Here is a 20,056-nt window from a genome sequence, read left to right as displayed (position 1 = left end):
TGCGCGCGAAGCACGCCGGAAGCTCTCATCGCCCCGCCGCCCGCCGGCGGGATGACAGAGAACTACAGTTCCCATGAGGCCCCGCGCCGGGCGCTCCCGCCCCGCCGCGGGGGCCGGCCCCGCGGGCCAGGACGGCAGCGGTGAGGCGGCAGTGCCAGCGAGAGCTCCGCGTGTCTACAGCTGCCTGAAGGGAGGGTGTAGCCGGGGGGCCGCCTTTCTTCTCAGGCAACTAACTGGTGACAAGATGAGGAGACATAGCCTTAAGCTACGCCAGGGAATGATTTATTCATTCCAGTACGGAAGGGAGACTACAAGAAAGATAGGAACTTTTTACGAGGGCATGTAGTGATCGGACAAGGGGGAGTGGCTTCAAACTGAAAGATGGTGGGTTTAGATTAAATGCTAGGAAAAATTGTTTACTGTGAGGGTGGTGAGACACTGGAACAAGTTGCCCAGGTAAGCTGTGGATATCCCATCCCTGGCAGTGTTCAAGGCCAGACCGAGGGGCTTCGAGCAACCTGGTCTAGTGGAAAGTGTCCCTGCCCATGGCAGTGGGGTTGGAACTAGATGGTATTTAAGGTCCCTTCCAACGCAAACCATTGTAAAATTCTACAATTTACGTTTATAGTAATAACGGAGTATTTGCTGATGTCACTTTGATGTGTCTGACAGCCCTCTGGAAATAGCTCTTGCTGACTCGTGTAAAGCAAAGCGATGAGGGGGTGAAGTAGGAGGTGAATCATTAGGGGGTTTGGGTTTTATATATAACCTAGACTCGAGGACTACATTGCTTTGTCTATTAATGCAAGGCAATTTCACAAAGGAATTTCTTAAATATGTAGTAAAGATGCATGGTATTTTGTTGGTCGTCTGATCAGCGGGCTGATCTTATTTTTGAAAATTTGTGCTTGCCATCATAATTGGAAAAAATAAATTGATGATAGGTGGACAAATGAGAAGATGGCCTTGTAATACTCGGGGGGGGGGAGGGGAGGGAGGCGGCTGTCATACCATGTATTGCATGAGAAATTACATTTTTATTGACACCCAACAAAAATGTAAAGGTGTAGTGCAGCACATGCAAATGCTTTCCAAAGGATGTATGTCACTGCCCTCTCAGTTTATGGCTAATTGTTTCTCCATGTGGTCGCCATCACTGCTACTTTTTCACAGTAAACTCACATTAATGTCTTCCATCTGCTCTGTCAAGATTGTACTAAATTCTTAATTGCAACTCAAAACCGTCTGTCATTTTGCAGGACAGTATTTGCATATGTAGAACAATATAACAAAGGGACTTTTTAAAGCTAATTATAAATGTACTGTGATTGCTGAAACAAGGGTTTGTTTTGCACAGGAGGCTGAACTCACATGGATCTCTCTGTGCTTTTTCAAGAGCAGTTACAAGAGAAGCATCACTGAGTGAAAATTCCTTTTAGCTGTGCATGATATGCTCGTGCAATGAAATATGAAGAGCCCTAACCAGATGCACACAGGACTACTCAGATTTTACCAAACAGGACTGGTGAGAACTTTATTTGACCCTATGTGGTACTTGTGATAATAATAAAATGGATTTGTATCTCATTTCTGCAGCAAGGAGAAGGAATTGCCGAAGCAAGCATTTCCCAAAATAAAAACATTTCTTCAGGAGGAAGAGCTACATCGTTCATATCAATAGGAGTGTTCAATCCAGGTCCTTCTCACCTTTTTAAATACGGTCAATCTACCTTGAACAAAAGTTTTCTTACACTATCTTCAGTGTCAGAGTTAGTGGCTGCAAAAAGAGACACGTGCACTCTCCATTGCCAGAATATTCCTGCACTGTAATTGTGGCCATTTTAGTTATATTTTCTTAAATTAAATCCTAATTAGGCTAAACTTTAAGAAGTATTCCTAACCTCGAAAAGCAGCTTCAGTTTTGCTGCTCTTGTTTTAGACCAGAAAAGAGATGATTGTTTACCCAAAAATGATCCAGAGGTGTGCTGTATCAGCTGGTGCAATACATTTTATGCTATCATGGTTCAAGACTGGTTTTCAATTTAAAATTTTTATTGTTACAACTAAAAGAGTGATAGATTAAAGGGAAAAGTATGTGTGTCCATAAAATAATAACTATAAACACACATACACACAGAAAAGTTTACTGGATATTAAAAATGAAAAGAAGTGGTGGATGGGCTCAATTTTTATTGCTGGCCCTATAAGACAACCTAAATAGGGGAAAATCAGTCTCTCATTACTGGGAGCACTGACTCCCTCTGTGTCTGCATCCCCTGTTTTGGACTCAGGCTAGCAGCTCTGCTTTCCTTCTTACCTGCTTGTTCCCTTTAGCTTGTATTTTCCTGTGACTGCTTCTGAAGCCAGTTTGACTTTTTCCTCTCCACTGGCATTATTTAACATGGATATCTCTTCTACCAAATATATTCTTACTGATCTGCAGTTAAAATGTGTAGGAGTTCCACCACTGGGAAAATTAGTCACTGATCTCATTTACATTGTCCCTTGTTCCTTCGTTACTGCACTCTACATAAGATGAACTTTAAAAGAGCTGCCTGCTCCTGACTCCTCACAAGCTTGGTTTCTATAATTCAAATAAGTTCTTTTTTTTTAATATCTTCTGTATCAGATGGGTTCTATCCCAATAAACTGATGAAAGGTGGACAAGCAGTGGATGTTGATGTGCATCTATGTGCATGACGTTTTAGCATGTAACTGCAGGTGCACAAATGAAGAGGGTTTTGTAATTCTCACAGTTTTGTTAAGTTTTTTTGAAAAAAGCCATCTTTTAGCACTTTCAGTATAGGATGTGCTGTAACTTTAAATTTCCCTTCTCTTAAATGTCATAGAGAGATATGAGCTTGGAAGAACTTTTTCTGAGGTTTTTTTACGGTGTTTTCAGTCTTTTTTTATTTTTAATTATTATTTCTGTGACTCATTAGAGGATGAAGTCTTATTATCTCTGCATCCTTTTTTCAAAGCTGTCTATTCATAACTTTTTTTTTCCTTCTTTAGTGCTCTGACTTCTGTTCTTCTACATTCCAAAAGTTCTCCAAAGATCAACATATCAAAGAATCTATCTGACAGGGTCTTGATACCATTAGTGATAATATCTTTGTTGTACTTCTGAGCTTAACTGTTGCAATTCCACTTGTCTGGGAATTTCCTGCTTTCTGGCTTTTCACCTACCTCAAGGAGCAGCAACCTAACAAAGAAACATCAGGGCATGTCAGATGCAAAGAACCATAAATTCCTGGTACCCAAACATCACTGACTGCTATAGTTAAAATGAACCTTGTGACGTGCCAGCTGGAAGAAGATTGCCAAAAGGAAGGAGAGAAAGCAAAGGGATCAGAGTATTGGGAATGAAAAGGAGGCAGAAATGGACAAGAGTTGAGAGCTTCCCCACAGGAGAAAATTATCCTTGTATGTTAATCTGTTTCTCAGTCTGCCTCTCAATTTGTTTCAGAGTCCATTTGAAAGTATTATTTCTGGCCCTGAAGGCCTTCCTTGCTTGCTCTCAGCCAAAGCTTTCTCATCTGTTTCAGTTCTCTAGCTACTATTGGTAAAAAAATACACCAGTATCTGAAATTTTAAAACAAAACAAAACAAAAAACCCAACTACTGGTTACCTATATATATGCAGTCTGTAGTGGACCTATTGCACATGCACACTAAAGACAACCTGGACATATGCAGTAGCTGTATGTTTGTTACTTCAGCTGACTACCAAGTTCCTGAAATTAGTATTCTAAATCAGTAGGATGATAGCAGTTTTGTAAAGGTTTTCCTTTAATGCCAGTGAAGCTGCAGGTATAAACCCTCTTTTTTTTTTTTGTGCTTTCTGCAGCCAGGAATAGCTTGTAATTACTGCATTATCTTAAAGTTTGTGACATGATCTCAACAGGTACTTTAATGTAAATTCCTGAGTTTTACTGCTTCTAAATCAGGTACAAAATACCCAACCTAAATACGAGTTACATATGTTTGTATTTGCAGCAGAGCAGATGCAAATTTGGAAGCTCATTTATGATATTACTAATTTATTGTTTATATTTTCTTCCCGAGTGAGACTTTGTAATTTCTCTGTTTTCCTATTTAATTTTCCATTTAACTGGATCTATCTTCTATGCTAAATTGCATATGCAGGTATGCAATTGACTTACAGAGTGGTGCAGAAAAAACAGTTGCATCTAAATAATAGCTAGACAATTTAATTTCATACAGATTATTGTATTTGGTGAGTCAGTCAATGTCAATATAAATGTCTGCACGAACTGCAAAACAAAAGGCCTTTAAAAAACCTAAGTGAGAAAATCTTTCTTCCATGATGTTTGTTTAAAACATATAAAACCACATTTTACAGGTAATGAACTCGCAGAATTTGTTGGCACAGGAAGTTGTCAGTGCAGGCAATACCAGTAAACCCCCAAAAAAACAGGTTGGGTAAATTAATGAAGAACAGGCCCATAGACACTGGAAGCACAGGCAGGGATGTGCCCGCTGACCTACCGAGGCAGTGGTTGCGGTCTCTGGGCAGGACAGGGCACTTGGAAAGGGGAAAGCAGCTCTTCCCCAGCAGTGGCTGTGGTCATCACTTGGGGGCAGCTAGATCATTACCCCCTAGGAAGGCATTTCTTACTCTCATCTGATTTTGTAATTACCTTTTCACAGGTAGTAAGCATCTTCTTCCCTCAGAAATACAAAGCCAAATTAAACCGAACCATTGGCATGGTTTTGGTTTGGAGCTTTTTTTCCAAAATGGAAAGGCTGGATTAAACTGTCATGAATTGAATCTGCATCCACTTCACAGAAAGAGCTGGCAAGGCAATGCCTAACATACATAACTCGTCTGCTTCACTTGAGGGCACAGTATATTACACCCGAGTTTTGGCTCAGGGTGCATAATTGCCACATATATTTTCCTTTTTATGAACAAGTTCTATGATTATGTCATTTAAAATTCATAAACCACTGTTAAAACCTTTGATATTATTAAAACAGCTAGCATTTTAGTTTGTATCAGGGCACTTCTCTTCTACTTTTATATAATTTACCACATGATTTAGTGGTAGACATTTATATTTGCTTCAGTAAGAGTTTAGTCTAAAGGGAGCTGCTTCTGTAGTTTATTGCTTGGATAATATTAAACATCTGAAGATGCTCTACAGTTCTGGAAAACAGTATATTCTTGAGAACTATAAAATTGTCATGGAGGTTACTTTTCTACTAATACGAATGCTGTACATCATTGCACAGGATAAAAACATTTCAGTAATAAGTTTTTGGATTTGGAAGACATTCCATTTTAGCCCACGTTATGACATTTTGTTTGTATTCTGATGTGACTGTAATTAAATTACCAAGTCTAAGTCAAAACAGGAAATAATTTCTTAAAATACTGATCGAGTAGTCATTTTGTATCATTAATTTATGGACTTGTACAAACTTTGGGGGACATTAATAAAGTTAATATAATTTTGAATATTATCACTGTTAATTAGTAATAGTAGTATCCACAAGCAATGTAATACTCCTTATTTACTTCAGAAAGTGAGTTTTCGAAACTCCTCTCATTACCCATACACATCACAGCCACCTAGTCATTTTCACAAGCTTGGCCATTATTTAACTTCAGAAGAAAAGAGAAGCCAGTGTTGAGTGCCTCCCATTTATTGCTTTTCTCCAATGTTATTCTTCCTTTAGAATTAATAACCAAAAATGATGCCAAAGAAAGAGGAAATGAGATTCTGTTTCCATCCAAGATTCTTGTCTTTTCAAGAATCTACCAAATTTCTCAAGATTATGGTTCTCATCAAACAAAAGAGAGGTGGCCTGCTCTTCATGCGCAGGGCTTGCATCCTTCAAACACTGTAGATTCACAACAGGTAGAAATTAAAAGAGGTAGAAAATTACTGAAGCAACTATTGTAGTAGTGTAAATTGTCCTGGCTTGAGTAGGGCACAATTTCTCAAAGGAAATGCTCATGCAGCAGTGATTTAACAGGAGACGCAGTTGGAATTATATACTTTATGATACCAACTTTTCTAGCTCTTGAAAAATGTTGGAAGCGCAATAGTCATATGTTGAAATATTTGACAATGGAGTTAGATGCTCTCTATCTTATGATCAACTCAAAAGAAATATACTGGGAACATTTTCTGTCACCAAGGTCATAAAAATGATAAAAATAATTGTATTTCTGTCTTGAACACAGTTTCGAAGTGGTATATGCATGAATTGCAGATTTAGGCTTATTTTTAGTAGCTTTTTATAGACTTATAAATATTGTCCCTAACACAGATTTGATTTCTGGATTTCTCATGTGACTTTCCTAGGCTTTAAAACTGGATTTTGGACTCCAGGTATATTGCAATACCATTTTTTGTCCTCTAAGTATTGCTATTGCTGTTTCTTTTGTTACTGCATGCTTTTGTACAGGCACAGTAACTTTTAGAGACTAATACTGCACATTGATTAGTTGATGTTTGTGAAGGCAGCAGAAAATCACATGGCTTGTCATTGCCCACAAATCTGACATCATGACATCTGCAAGAGCTGTAATTGCCTGAATGTTCTTGGACAGTAGCATGAACAATGTGAGACTTCTTAATTTTTGGCAAGCTTTCAGAGCTTGTTAAGACAATTAAACATTCTTGGAAAAATATGTACATTTTTTAATGACTACAGATCTTAAATTATCAGATTTGTTGCTGATAATTTCATCTGTAAATTGATCTAAATTGTTTTATATAATTGTCATTCACTTGTATTCCCTACATGTTTTCCCACTCAGCCTCATATCTCCCTTTGAATTGCTAAAAAGTGAAGACTGTGTGCTGGCATGTTTTGAATGGCAGCTCTTAGATTTTTTTTTTTTTTTTTGCTGTAAACACTTTTTCAAAAGCATCATACTCAAGTTCACCTGTAGCACTTGTAATAGATACAGTGTATGCGGAAAACCTATTTTCTGTACAAAACTTCAGTTCTGTCTTTAAAACAGGCATTTTTCCAAATATTCTCAGAACATTTTTCAGAAGTCAATTTGAAAATGTAACCATATGTATGCCTTCACCTAGTGATATTTTCTTAGTGAACTGACAAAAATAAGTTTATCTAATGTCACACTGCTAAGTCAGAATAGCTGCCAGGCAGTGAGCTGGACGGACTGTGTTCTGCCTCCAGAATTAACCACAGGGCTGATTATTAGCAACATCAAGTCTTGGTGGTCTTCAGCGGCAGTAGGCAATGAATGACAGAGAGCAGAGGGGAAATGGGCTCATTTGCAGGTAGCTGACTGCACTCTGTTAATGTACTGGCATGTGTAGCCTGAGAGAATAAATGAGACAGCAGTAGAGTGACACCCAGCAGAGCTGCCAACCTGTCATTTTTACTATTTTTTTTTCTGATCATAATTTCACCAGGTAACCTGGTAAATATAAACCACAGAAACTTCAGTTGTGCTCAGTGAAGAAGAGGTCATATGTTAGTACACTGAAGCTTTGTTATCAACGCTACTTAAAAAGGCAAAACAAACCCAGCACCTATGTTTCACCAGCATATGGGTTTATATATACATTTATTTTAATTTTATTATTATATGTGCATACAAATCTGTAAAAATAATACAAGGAAAAGACTTCCACTAAGCCTATCCTCACCTGTCTCTGATTTCCACCTTCTTTAAACTCTAATTTTGCCTGGGCTGCCTAAAGGAGTCAATTGTCTGATGGCATGCATTATCCAAGGATTTATTTTCAAATATAGGCACTTTTAAGGGATGTTAATAATCTAAAGTATTCATGAGCAGGAAAATATGGAAAGCTTTCTGCTATTATCAATGAATTGGTTTTCAAAGTGTAAATGACAAAAAATTGTATTTTTTTCAATCCTTGCCAATGCCTTTTTCTTGTTTCATATAGGAACACTTTATTAATAGCATCCTAAAGATACGAGATACATGACACATGCTGGGCTAAAAATATTTTTATTCAGTACTGAATTCTTTACCATCTTAGTTCACACATTCATCTATAGCTAGTAGAAAATTTCACGCAAAATATGCATATTTGGATGAAACAGTCATAAAATTATATGATGTTTTAATTTTAATTTTTTCATAGAAAAGTCCTTCTACTTACAGGTAGTATTTAAATGTTCCAAACCTCTATATTTAGTGAAGAAAAATACACTGACTTTTTAATGAAAAATGTAATGGTGGCCTCTAGGAGAGCTAGCACTGTTTTTGTTGGGCAATGTTTCTCTTCTTCACTTAATGGAACAGAAATCTGCATTTCCTTACAAGATGATGTTTTTGAAGGTTTTTTGTCTGGTTGTTTTTTAGTTTTGATTTTGCTTATGTTTTTTTTTTTTTGGTTGTGTTTTTTTAATGATTTAATTCCTGTATATTGAATGTAGGATATAGCAAAAGGGCCACCTAGCTGTGTATACCTTCCCATTGCTAATGTCAGGAGCAGAGGAAAGAGTATCCCAGTATCTGTCTCTTGCTTTGTTCACTGCCTGAAGGAAGTAGATGTATACTTATCTCCAAGGGAGACATTTTTCACAAAAACATGCCTTGAAATTATCTCTTAGTTTGCACTAGGCAAATATTCTCCACAGATACTGGAAGACACCTGGATTAGACAGGTGTAGGGAGGTTCAGCCAGCCTAAGGTTCAGCCAGAGGTTCAACAGCTCTTTTAGTAAAGAAGGCTGTATCTGATGAATGTGAATACTGTTTCCAGTGCCAACAGGTCTCTCTTTACAATTTAATTAGCTCTACAATTATAAAATAAATAATTTCACTAAGAATCCATTTGAGCTGTGTGACCCTTTCAGAAAGCAGCATGTAGGTTCTCTGGGACTAGTGCTAGATAATTGTCCAATATGAGACACAAATCACTTTCTTAGATCTCAATCTTGTAATTCTCTCAAGTCGGGGTCTATTACTGGCTCTCACTTTACTAGAAGGATGGCTGTGGATTCATAGCACCTCGCTGTTTATGGATTAAACAGCATTTAGGTGGTGATGCTTCAAAGTGAGAGGTTTGGTCCCAGATTGTTCTTCCCAGATTTCTCTTTTAGCTCTAAGCCACCCATTTAACCGTCTGAAAGCTGTATCACTACGTAGCTATGTCACAGTGAAATGCCAAGCTGTTGGCTAGCATTTTTCCATAAATGTATGCAGAGGAATGAAGAAGAAGAATAGCATATTTTTCTGTTTCCTTATTTTGCTCTGTTCAGAATTTCATCTGCTTCATCAGGACCTGACAAAAGTGATGACAGAAACTTGATTAATGGCAGGCAGCAGGCTTGACACGGTTCAAGCAATGATGCTGTTTGTACCCAGATGTCAGCAGAGATGGGCTGGTGTGGGAGAGGGTGTGCACAGCCCTCGGTGAGAGCAGCAGCTGCTGTGTGTGCACTCCCAGCACAACAGGGAGCAGCGCTGGGACCTGTTGTTAGCATACAGTTCGTCTTCCTCGCTGCTAGCATGAGGTCAAAACGCAATCTAGCCCCAAATTACTGGTGATAGGTTGTATACTCTGTAATAACATGATCCTGCTCTGCGTTAGCAGCAGCATATTTCTGTCTGAAGACCAGCTGCAGCCTCACTGCATACATACCCACTAGCTGACATGTGGTATTCAGTGCACGCCAACTAATGAAAAAGGGCTTTAATTAAAAAAAAAATTTTTTTCTTGCCTTGTTTTGTTTTCTTGGTTATATTTTTAAAGGTAATGCTCTAAAAATGGAAAGATGTAAGGCACCCCTCTGGGCAACAGGAGCTACTACACAAAGGACTGTCAATGCAGGACAAGTCTGCTTTTCTTTGCCCTGAGGACTGAAGTACACTGGAAGCACAACTTGGGAAAATAGGGGACTCAGATGTGCAAAAGATAGAAGCATGATTTAGCAGTCACACCAGAAGATACTCAGAAACAGAGGAATTGTTATCAACCTCCATTTGATCACTAGATATGTTACCACAACTGACTGTCTTCAGTGGGGAGGGAAAAAACCACACCAAAGAAACCCCCAGAAGCTGGTCATTATCCCTCGAAAACATTTTTCTCATCTATTAAGCCAACAATTCTCTTTAGTTCATCCTGCAATGTTTCAAAATACCTGATGCATACTCCTGCTTTTCCCTCTACACCCAGCCATCACTGATGCAAGTAGCAAAACCTGGGACACCTGGTAAAAAGCAATGTAGAATTTACTCCCAGTCTATAGGGAGAAGGGAAACTGATTTCCTGCATGTCCTCTTGAGGAATATTAAGAGAAAATTTAGTTAATTAAATGACTTCACTGATACAGTGTCTTAAGACAAAGCACTAAAGAAAGCAATGCATGACCTGTAACACTAACATAAGAGAGAATAGAAGCATTCTTTAGCTCCTCAAAGGCTGTAGGTTTTTTACAAAGCATCATTTTAAAATGATGCATTAGGGCTCAGAGTTTTCTTAAGAAGCTAACAGAACTAGATATTCCAGTCCTCTTAACAGTAAGGAACTGGACACTCAGTGTTGCTAGGCAGTTTTGCAACATCCACATCCAGAAATTACAAATTAATGAAAGTCTAGAAAGTCTTCCAGCTCATTTTTGCATTAAAGAGAAAAATGTACTGTGTAGTATTTATGAAAGTTTTATTTAGCCTATTTCAAGAGTTTGACTTCTGTAAATATTCTGAACTCTTTTTTTTGTTGATTCATATATTTTTTACTAAAGATAAATCTTTCTCTCAACATTCCATTTTACATGCTTACATTATCCTTCCTGACAGACAACAGACTCTAACACCCTCTATATATTTATCATTGGGTAGCATGTTGTTTGTCTCAAACCTTCTTTCCCTGTGCAATTTTTATATGTATTCATTTTTATTCATTTTCTTAAAACATTGGTTTCTACAAGCTTTTTGTCTCTAAAGAAATCCAGGATTAATCGATGTGATTTTCAAGATGTAGTACATAAAAATGCAAGCCCACTGATATCATGCAAATTGCACACCAGCCTAAGGTGTATATTGGTTATTTTTCAAAAAGAACATTGTTCTTTATTCTTAAGATATTAGTTTTCCTCTTTAACATTTTGCTGGCCTTTCAGAAAAATAGAACTGTCAAATCCTGATATCAAAATGCTAGGACTCAGAACAGAGGGAGAAAAATATCCCTCAGTACGTCTCAGTCCCAAAATATTTTTAGTTTATATTTTATTCAGATCAAGTCAGAAATAATGTAAGCAATATTTTACAACTAATTTAAAAAATGTTTTCCATATTGGAGGCCTTATGTGATAAACATTGATGCTGAAATTGTTTGACGATTACCAGCTTCAAAGAGTGGAGCTAAGTAGGGTGACACTGAGATAACCCCAGCTGTTCTGCTACTTCTAAGATAAAATGATATATTACAATAAAATATACAGCTACATTTACAATTCTTTCTGAGAAAATGAGCAGTAATTCACTACTGAAGAAATTCCACTGACTATAATCTGTGCAGGCTTGTGTGCTCTCTGAAAGCATGCCACTAGAAATCCAGAAAGATCCTGTTACTTAAATATTTCATCACAAGTTATTTGTTATGGATGTGACAGTTTTCATAGTTAGCACAGCAAGCTATCTCATCCAGCAGCACTAAAACGTCCCTTTCTAGAAGAAACCCTGTCCTCAAGTGTGAAAGATATTTAAGTAAAATTTGCAGGAGTGAGGGTGCAGACACACATAGTCACAGGTGTTTTTTCAGTAGCAACACTCTGCTTATCCTCCAGCTTTAACTCTGGCTTTTCATTAAAAGCCTCCTGTCTCTAGTTTTCACTTTTTAAAGGAATTTTTTTGGTAGTTCAAATTGCTTTGAGTTGGTTGAGAAGAGTTGAATATATCTGTTGGCTGTGACGTGTATTTGACGGGAAGCAAGTACAGGAGGGGACGCCAGGGAGCCACATCCTGGCTATGGTCTCAGGCAGAGTCTTGAGCTTTACGGAAGCCTCAGGGCTCAGCTTAGTATTTGGTCAATTTAGGAAATACTTGCATCTCCTAAGCTTTCAATAGCATTACACAATTATCTTGGAATTTGAGAGAGTAGCAAGACTTCCTCTTTAGATGAAGCATCCCACACTGGGCAAAGCTTTAAATAGATTCCCAGGTTTAGATAGGGTGTTAAAGCAGATGTTGATCAGGTATGATAAATCCTGTCTTTGTATCTTTTCATGACACAAATACAGCTAGTGTTTTTTTTTTTTTTTCTCTCTGTTACTCTTTGTTTAATCTGAGATGTTAACATTGCAAATGTTTGAAATATTCTAAACAGTTTTGAAGTTTCAGGCTGCAGTTGTAAAATAGTTTTCTAAAGCTGACGCTCATTCTTTTGATAACAGATGAGTCAGAGAAGAACGTAGACATGGGCTTCTTGCCTGTAAACTTATATTAATAGAACTTCCTTGTTTGAGAAAATCGTTCATAACTTCAAAAAAAGATACTTGCCCAGATGACGTAAACACTCTTAAGTGCCTAGATATGACTAGTTTTGGAAAGAAAAGGTATTGATATTAGAGATAGTTTAATTCAGCAGTGTATCAGAACAGTTACAATGAGCAGTGCAGCATTTCAGGATGCATTTTAGTGCTTATTCCTGGAAAATGGCATGGAAAAAATTCTTGTAAAATGTAGAAAGATATAACAAGGTACTGTGGATTTTCAGATATGCTATATTATATAGTAATATGTTACGCAACTATAACTTGTAGTTTGGCTATAACGTTATGACAATTAAAGAAACAATAAAATATCCTCTTAGGAATTATGAGCTATCTAATTGCAACTAAAACAGATAGCAAATGTCTATGCCTAAATTGCTATTTTGTTTGCATACGGAGGAGCAGATCAAATTTTCAAAGAAGATCAAATTTTTAAAGAAAATCTGACCCTTGGCTGGGACAGAGGCTCTCAATGAAGGTGAAAAATACAGTACTTTTATAGATTTATACTGTGCCAAAGCACTGGGGTAGATTTATAATTGTGCAGATGAGTTTATCCCCATGCATCACTGAAATTGCTGGGACTGTGACTTGAAACACTGGAAGGGTTGGCCATTAAACATAAGAAAGAGGAAAAGGAGATAAATATATGGTCAATCATATTCGTAATAATACACTTCCTTATATTATTAGTTGTATAGTATATATTTTAAAAATCTAACATCTCTGTATTTGTTCTTCCTTTTCCTATTTTTTAAAAAGAAATGAATACTCTAAAATTCCTATGATTTTATGATTTGTAAAATCTCTGTTGGAAATCCTAAGCATATGGAAGGTCCTAAGTAGTAAATCCTAATGACTATACTGAACTACATTTATATAACTGAAACAGGAAAAAGTTCCCATTCATTTTAACCTTAAACTTTTCCAGCAAAGGAGAAGGGGATATAAGAACACTGGTAGTAAGGAAACTGGTTATAAGCGTTTCAGTGGAGACTTACTACCTATACTCTGCTCCATATTTTGTGTAATAATTCCCATACACATGTAGTGGAAAGACATTAAAAGAGCCACAGAACAGGAATGCAGTTATCTTCGTCTGTCACCTTACAGATTATCTAACTCATTTGTTATGCAAAAGTGCTGCATGTCCCACACATATACATCAGTGTGCCATCAAATTTTGGAATTTTTTCCTTTATGATTAACAACATAAAATAGATTAATTTTTCTTTTGCATGGAAATGTCCATAATTTAAAGTCAAACTTGAAGGGATAAATGATACAAAGAGGCTTGGCTCAGAATGCATAAAGTTTTATATCATGAAAGCTATTTTATAAACAACTGCTGAGTCACAGAAAATTATGTAAATTATATACAGAATGAATTTATAAGATCGAACAGCCCATCTCTTGGCTGCTACATGACTGTTCTTTACACTTTCTAGTACAGTCCAGTTTGTTATCATCAAAAAGAGGTGTTAATGTGGTCTGACTCCCCCTACTACAGATTTTCCATTTAAGTGGGCATAACAATCATGCTTAAAATTTTGCTATTTGAGGTTAACTCCAAAACAACTAGTGTCCTCCTACCTGCTTCCACCAGTTTAATATAGTTTAAATGAGCATCTTCGTGGCATAGCACATACCCTTTCTGAAGATCCTGGGATCTGACAGCATTTGCACCAAAAATACTCTAAATAAAATGCTACACCAGAAATACTCTAAATTAAGTGCTACACCAGAATCAATCAAAGCTGTTACCTTAGTCATATTTTATGGTTTTAAAGATTGTCTTATGAAAAACATAAAACATGAATAAGCATCTAAGAAGACTCGTGAATTGAAATATACCTGCTTTTCAATGTAAACTTTCTTTTTTTTCTTTTCTTTCCCCCCCCCACCTGGGGCTTTAACAGCTCTACAACCCCGGATAAACTGAATTCACACCTTTTCCTCTTTTTTCTCTGCAGGCTTCTCTCTGTTGTTTCTTGGGGCAAGACCCTCATTCCTTCACCAAGGACTGGTTCATTTATTTTTAGATATTTCTGCTATTAATGCCAGCAGGTGTGGAGAGCTGGGAAAATCGATGCTAACTTCTTGTTTCTTTCTTTGTATCTCAGTCTATTGGTCATTGGCATAGATTGTGGTGTAGTTGGGCTACAACAAGGACTGTCCTAAATGGCACAGTGCAGCAGATTTGCATGAATAACAATAACAAGCAGTGAAGGCTCACAAATGGCTTTGTTTGCTAATTTGTAGTGTGGAGGTCAGATATAATGGAATCTGACCTCCAAGGGTAATAGGAATTGCCCATATGCTGTTCCCAGATCCAGAAACAAAAGCTCTACACATAAAGTGAAACTATTGTTAGACCGCTGTTACATGGAGAACACTTGATTCTTTATTTCTTTGTTTGTTCTGTAAGCCATTTTCTTAAAACTTGGTTACACTGGTGCAAATTGCAACCAAGATCTGCTCTAACTTGGAACCTCTGTCTTGACCAAGAGTTTAAAAAAAAAAAAAAAAAAAAGGACAAAATTGTTAGAGGAATTTCTACAGACCAGTTTTGGGAAAATAATTTTTAGTTTGAATTTATATTAACTGAAAGATTAATACTCAAAGCATAGCCAACTAGTTGCAGTCTGTAGAATTGTTTATAGAATTTGAACATCAGAGAACATAGTCAGTGACATAACTATAGTTATCCAAGTGTATCAATACTGAGGAAAAGAAAAATTTTTCAAGTTTCACAAACCCAGCTTTAATCTACTTAACACCAAAGTTGACTGAGAATCACTTAAAACTCAGAACCAATCTAAAAATTATTTGGATTTTCAAATATTTGTGAATTTGTTAGTAAAGTATACTGAGTTTGTAGCTCTTGCTTTGCTGATAGAAGAAAAAAGTTCATTTTCATGTGTTGCCTTTAAGGTATCTTGAAATAGGTGACTTTTTTTTCAACAATTTTTAATTATTTCAGTTGCAGACACCTAAAGATTTTACAAGCCATTATTCTAATTTTTATGTAAGAATCACCAGTTATAAAATATCAGGGCTTGTATAATTGCATATTTTAAATTGGTTGATTTAGTCCTTATTTCTTCTGTATAAGTAAAATAGAATGCCATTTTGTTTATCATCTGTATTATTATATACATTAGATCTTTGATTTATTATAATTAATTCAGATGTCTCTGTTTCAAATGGATAGTGCTGGACTTTATTTTGTACATTCCTAGTACAAAGATTTTTCCATGGTCTTTGACTTAGCTTTTTTTGTTATGTGTGTGTAGGGTGTATGGAAATTCCTTTCCTTTCCTGTTTTCTTACAGAGAATATAGATTGGACAAAAAGAGAGAGACAAGATTTGTCAAGTCTGTTCAGCATTTACATCCCTCACTATGAAAGCTGCTTTCTCCAAGAAGCTTTTAAGTTTACTTTGAATTTATGGATAAAACATTTGCATTTAAGGATAACAACAGGGAAGCTTACCTCAGTTTAATATGCTACGTATGACTGGGCAAATTTTGACTATTAGCAGCCTATTTGATACTGACATTAAATAAATCAGTGTTTAATAATGGAAATGGTACCTGGACCACAAGCACCAATTCCCTTGGCGATACCCCAGCAGATACTCCAGCACTTGTGTCATGGTGAGGGGCGTGACATGCGTCATGAATTTGCTGCCATTTCTGTCGAAGTTGCTGAGAGGCAGGCGAGGGACATGAGTTATTTCATACATACAGAACGAAAAACAAGCTGGCTAAAGGCAAAAGGCTGGCTCATGCTCTAGCTTGGACTGAATGGGCCTCTGGCTGCTTCTCTGCCACCCCAAACAGGCCTGCAGGAACCGTGGAGGTGTTATGACTTGAGCCTTTTTCCTGATGCTGTTTTGCACTTCTTCCAAGGCAACTTTTTTTATAAGTACCTTCAAATGAGAGTGAGTCTGAGTGATTATTCTGACTTTCCCTGTGTCTGAATTTCAGGTATTGAACATCCATCTACACGCCCTTGTCTTCACCTGAGGTTGGAGATGCTCAGGGATGCCTCAAAATCTTGTCACAAGTACTATGCAAATTCAAAGACAGTCATGCCCAAACTGAGGAGTCTCTTATTGAGTACTGTGCATTCGTTACTCATGTGAGATCTGTAGAGCTGACATCAGCAATGGCCGCTCCCTTCAGGTCGTAGTCGTATCACTGATCTGTTCACTTGTGTGCCACTGACCCTCTTGTGCATCAGGGCCCAGCTTGTGCTTGGTTCCAGCTAAGGGAGCACTGAGGCAGCGTGTTGGGTGTAGGTGCCCAGGTTTTGGCAGCTGGGGGGCTGCAGGGGTGGCCTCTGTGAGAACAGAACAGGAGCTGCCCCACACCACACGCAGACAGTTCCAGCTGGCTGCAGCCCACCCACTGCAAGGCACGACTCAGTCCCACAGCCAGGATAGTGACTCCTCCAGGAAAGCGTATTTAGGGAAGGTTAAAGATGCTGCACAGAAGCTGTGAGAGAGAGAAGAAAAAATGTGAGACAGCCTTTTGGACATCCAGGCCAGAAAATGAGGGGGAAGTGGTGCCCCAGTTGCCAGGTCAGAGATTCCCTGCAGTCCCAAGAAGACCATGGTGATGCAGATTGTCCTCCTGCAGTCCCTGGATGACCTCCCCCTTCAGAAGAGAGCCATGCCCTGAAGGATGCTGAGAGGGCCCAGAGAGGAGCAGGCTCCTGGCAGGAGCTGCAGCCTGGGGTGGGGGACCCATGGTGGAGCAATATCTTCCTGAAGATTGTACTCCATGGAAAGGACCCATGCTTCAGCAATTCCTGAAGGACTATGTCACATGGGAGAGAGCCCATGCTGGAACAGGGAAAAGGTGGAAGGGAGTAGGAGCAGTAGAGGAGCTGTTATGGACTGACCTCCCCTCTGGCAACAGGGGAGGACATAGAGGAATGAGTACTCAAGGAGCTGAGCCTGGGAAGAAAGGGGAAGGGGTAGGGAATGATGTCTTTCATTTTGCCTTTGTTTTTCACAATTCTTACCTATTCTTATAAGGCAATAAAGTAAATTAATAATGACCAAGTTGTGTCTGTTTTGTTCATGGCAATAACTGGTGAACAATCTCCCTGTGTTTCCCTCAGCCCATGAACTTTTCCATCTAATTTTCTCTTCCTGTCCTCTCCAGGAGAGGGCGTGAGAAAGGAGCTGGGTGGGCACCTAGCAGCCTGCTAAAGTCAAGCCACCAGAGGCAGTCATAGAAGTCTGTATCCACAGTAACTCATCTGATTAACTTCCATTCAAGAACTATTTCTTGCAGAAGTGCTGGATATTACTTTGCCATTGTAGTTTTCCTTTTGAGTACCAAAGTGCTAGAGTTTTCCTGAGTATCTTACACAACTGTGCTATAGATCCAGGAATGGCTTAGGGTTTCTAGATGTAAAGTAACTTCTGTGCTAAGGTACATGTCTTCTGAGGAAATATCCAGTTTCCAGGTACACATATTTCTGATTTTTTTTCACATTACCTGAAAGTGGTGTATGTTTTCAAAAGATGAACATTATTTCAGTAACTTGCATCTTTCATAATGTGTAGAGCTTCTTAACCCAGTCCTATGATTACAACTAAAGTAACATGCACAGTTCAAATGGGCTTTTAGATATCCAAAAATGCAGAAAGCTTTTTGGTAGCTTCCAAACATTAATGTCATTACCAAAAGGATGCTTGGATGAAACTGTGGGTTTTCTGAATACAGAGAATTGCAAATTCTGTCAAAGACCTAGCTTCCCTGTATATGTGATCCTAAGAATCAAAGACAATTGCTTTATTTGTTTCAGTGTTTATTCTCACCCAATTTATACAAAAAAAAAGCACAACTTAAGGGCACTGACAGTGTCAGCTTGTGGCAGCAATTTTCAATAAAATGGGTGATGATGTGAGTAGATGGATTAAACATTTGTATAGTATCTTTGATAAAGGACAAACATAGATACATGGGGTCATTACTTATACCAATTTTCAGAAGAAAAAAGCATGTCTTGTATTCCCAAAACTGAAGGAAGTACAGAGGTACATGATTTCTCCTGTCTGACTGGTGGTTCCTCTCTTGAAATTCTTCCAAAGCTCTATCCTCACTTTGTGTCTTAGGCACTTCATCAGTGGGGCAAAGAAGAAATTAAGAAAGCTTCTTCAGCAAAAGAACATTTTTCTCTGGCAATTTGAAGAAACCATGAGAAGTTCTGTTAAAAAAAAAACCCAATGAAATGGCCAACTGATGAACAAAGAAAGCAAATGGCATCTGGGTAGCAGGAGATTACCAACTCACACAAGACTTCTTTCCTGTTTTGTGGTACCACTGATTTCATACTCATGTCTAGTGCTAATGTTCCTCCTAACTTTCCTTTTTACACTGATGGGCTTTCTCCAGATGCCACTTCTCACAGTGCTTAATGCAATATAATCATCTCTGAGATGAAAAACTGCTCTGCAGTGATTATTGCCATGCAGTGAGAAAATACTGTGACAAACTCCCCAGAGACTGAACGAAGAAACTCACTCTGTAACAGCATCATCTAACAGAAAGTAACCTCTGCCGGAAAGCAGACTGATGATGTTGGTTTATCTTCTTTTCATTACTATCTTGACAGCAGGTGGAAAAGAGAATATTTATAACTACAAATATAATTTTGAACATGGTCAGATAACAATGCACTTAATTATCACCACTTTAGTAACAAAACCAGCATCCTTTTCAAACAGATAGGAAAAATGCACAATTTTGCAAAGTTTCCTGGCTACAAAATTTTGCGATAATACTTTACAATTTTGCAGAATCAGCTCTCTTTTGCTATATATTTCTTTAAGATGGATGATATAAATTAATTTGTAATATAAAGTAGACTTCCTGTAAAGTTTTAAGAACTGCTCTGCTATTCTCCAAAAGCTGCCAGCCACTCAGTTTCTTTGCTACAAGACCTAACTGCAACTCTTGAACGAACCTGTTGGGAGGAAAGCAAGTATAGCTATTTAGAAATGGAAGAGCTGAGTAGCTTGTATCTATATTTGACTCTGTGCTTCTAGACAGTTACAAAAAATCCAAACCTGATGCCTACGCTGTGAAACTTTTCCCACAGTTTTGTAAGAACTGACAAGGTCACAGCCTGAGGAAATATGGTTGCCAGATGTCACAGTATTAGTTACTATCTTAGACAGAATAGGTATAAATAGGGAGAAGCAAGACTTAAAATAACTCTTCATGTAATGTTTTTTCTGCCAATGCTCTTCTAATAATGTAAGTGCTATTTCTTATTTCATAGTGTTAGGTGTGTCTCAATATCTTTATTTAACATAAATTAAGTATAGTTGAGAAAAACTGTAGCTGATTTATCCCATTTATCCCAAACTGTGTTTTTAATTATCAAGCTTTTCACAAGAAAAAAGACTTTGACCACATCAGATCCTACCAGTGACCTATGATTTCTTTGAACTGAATATTTGTGCAATCACTTTCAGATATATTTGTTACCCATTTCACTTTAATATATTGGAAAAAGAAAGTACTTTTTTTCAAGCAGGGGCAATAATT

The 20,056-nt window shown here is 37.7% G+C and overlaps 1 long non-coding RNA gene across 1 annotated transcript; it reads left to right on the top strand.

The window, feature by feature from the left end:
* The first annotated feature begins 155 nt into the window (after positions 1–155).
* Positions 156–17,525, top strand: LOC138105863 (uncharacterized). The gene is made up of 3 exons (XR_011148747.1): positions 156–456; positions 1,358–1,525; positions 16,475–17,525. It is a non-coding gene; the product is annotated as an uncharacterized lncRNA (long non-coding RNA).
* The last annotated feature ends 2,531 nt before the right edge of the window (positions 17,526–20,056 follow it).

This window comes from Aphelocoma coerulescens, chromosome 2 (genome assembly GCF_041296385.1).
Source record: "Aphelocoma coerulescens isolate FSJ_1873_10779 chromosome 2, UR_Acoe_1.0, whole genome shotgun sequence".
Taxonomy (NCBI): domain Eukaryota; kingdom Metazoa; phylum Chordata; class Aves; order Passeriformes; family Corvidae; genus Aphelocoma; species Aphelocoma coerulescens.
This window is presented reverse-complemented; position numbering and strand designations above follow the sequence as displayed.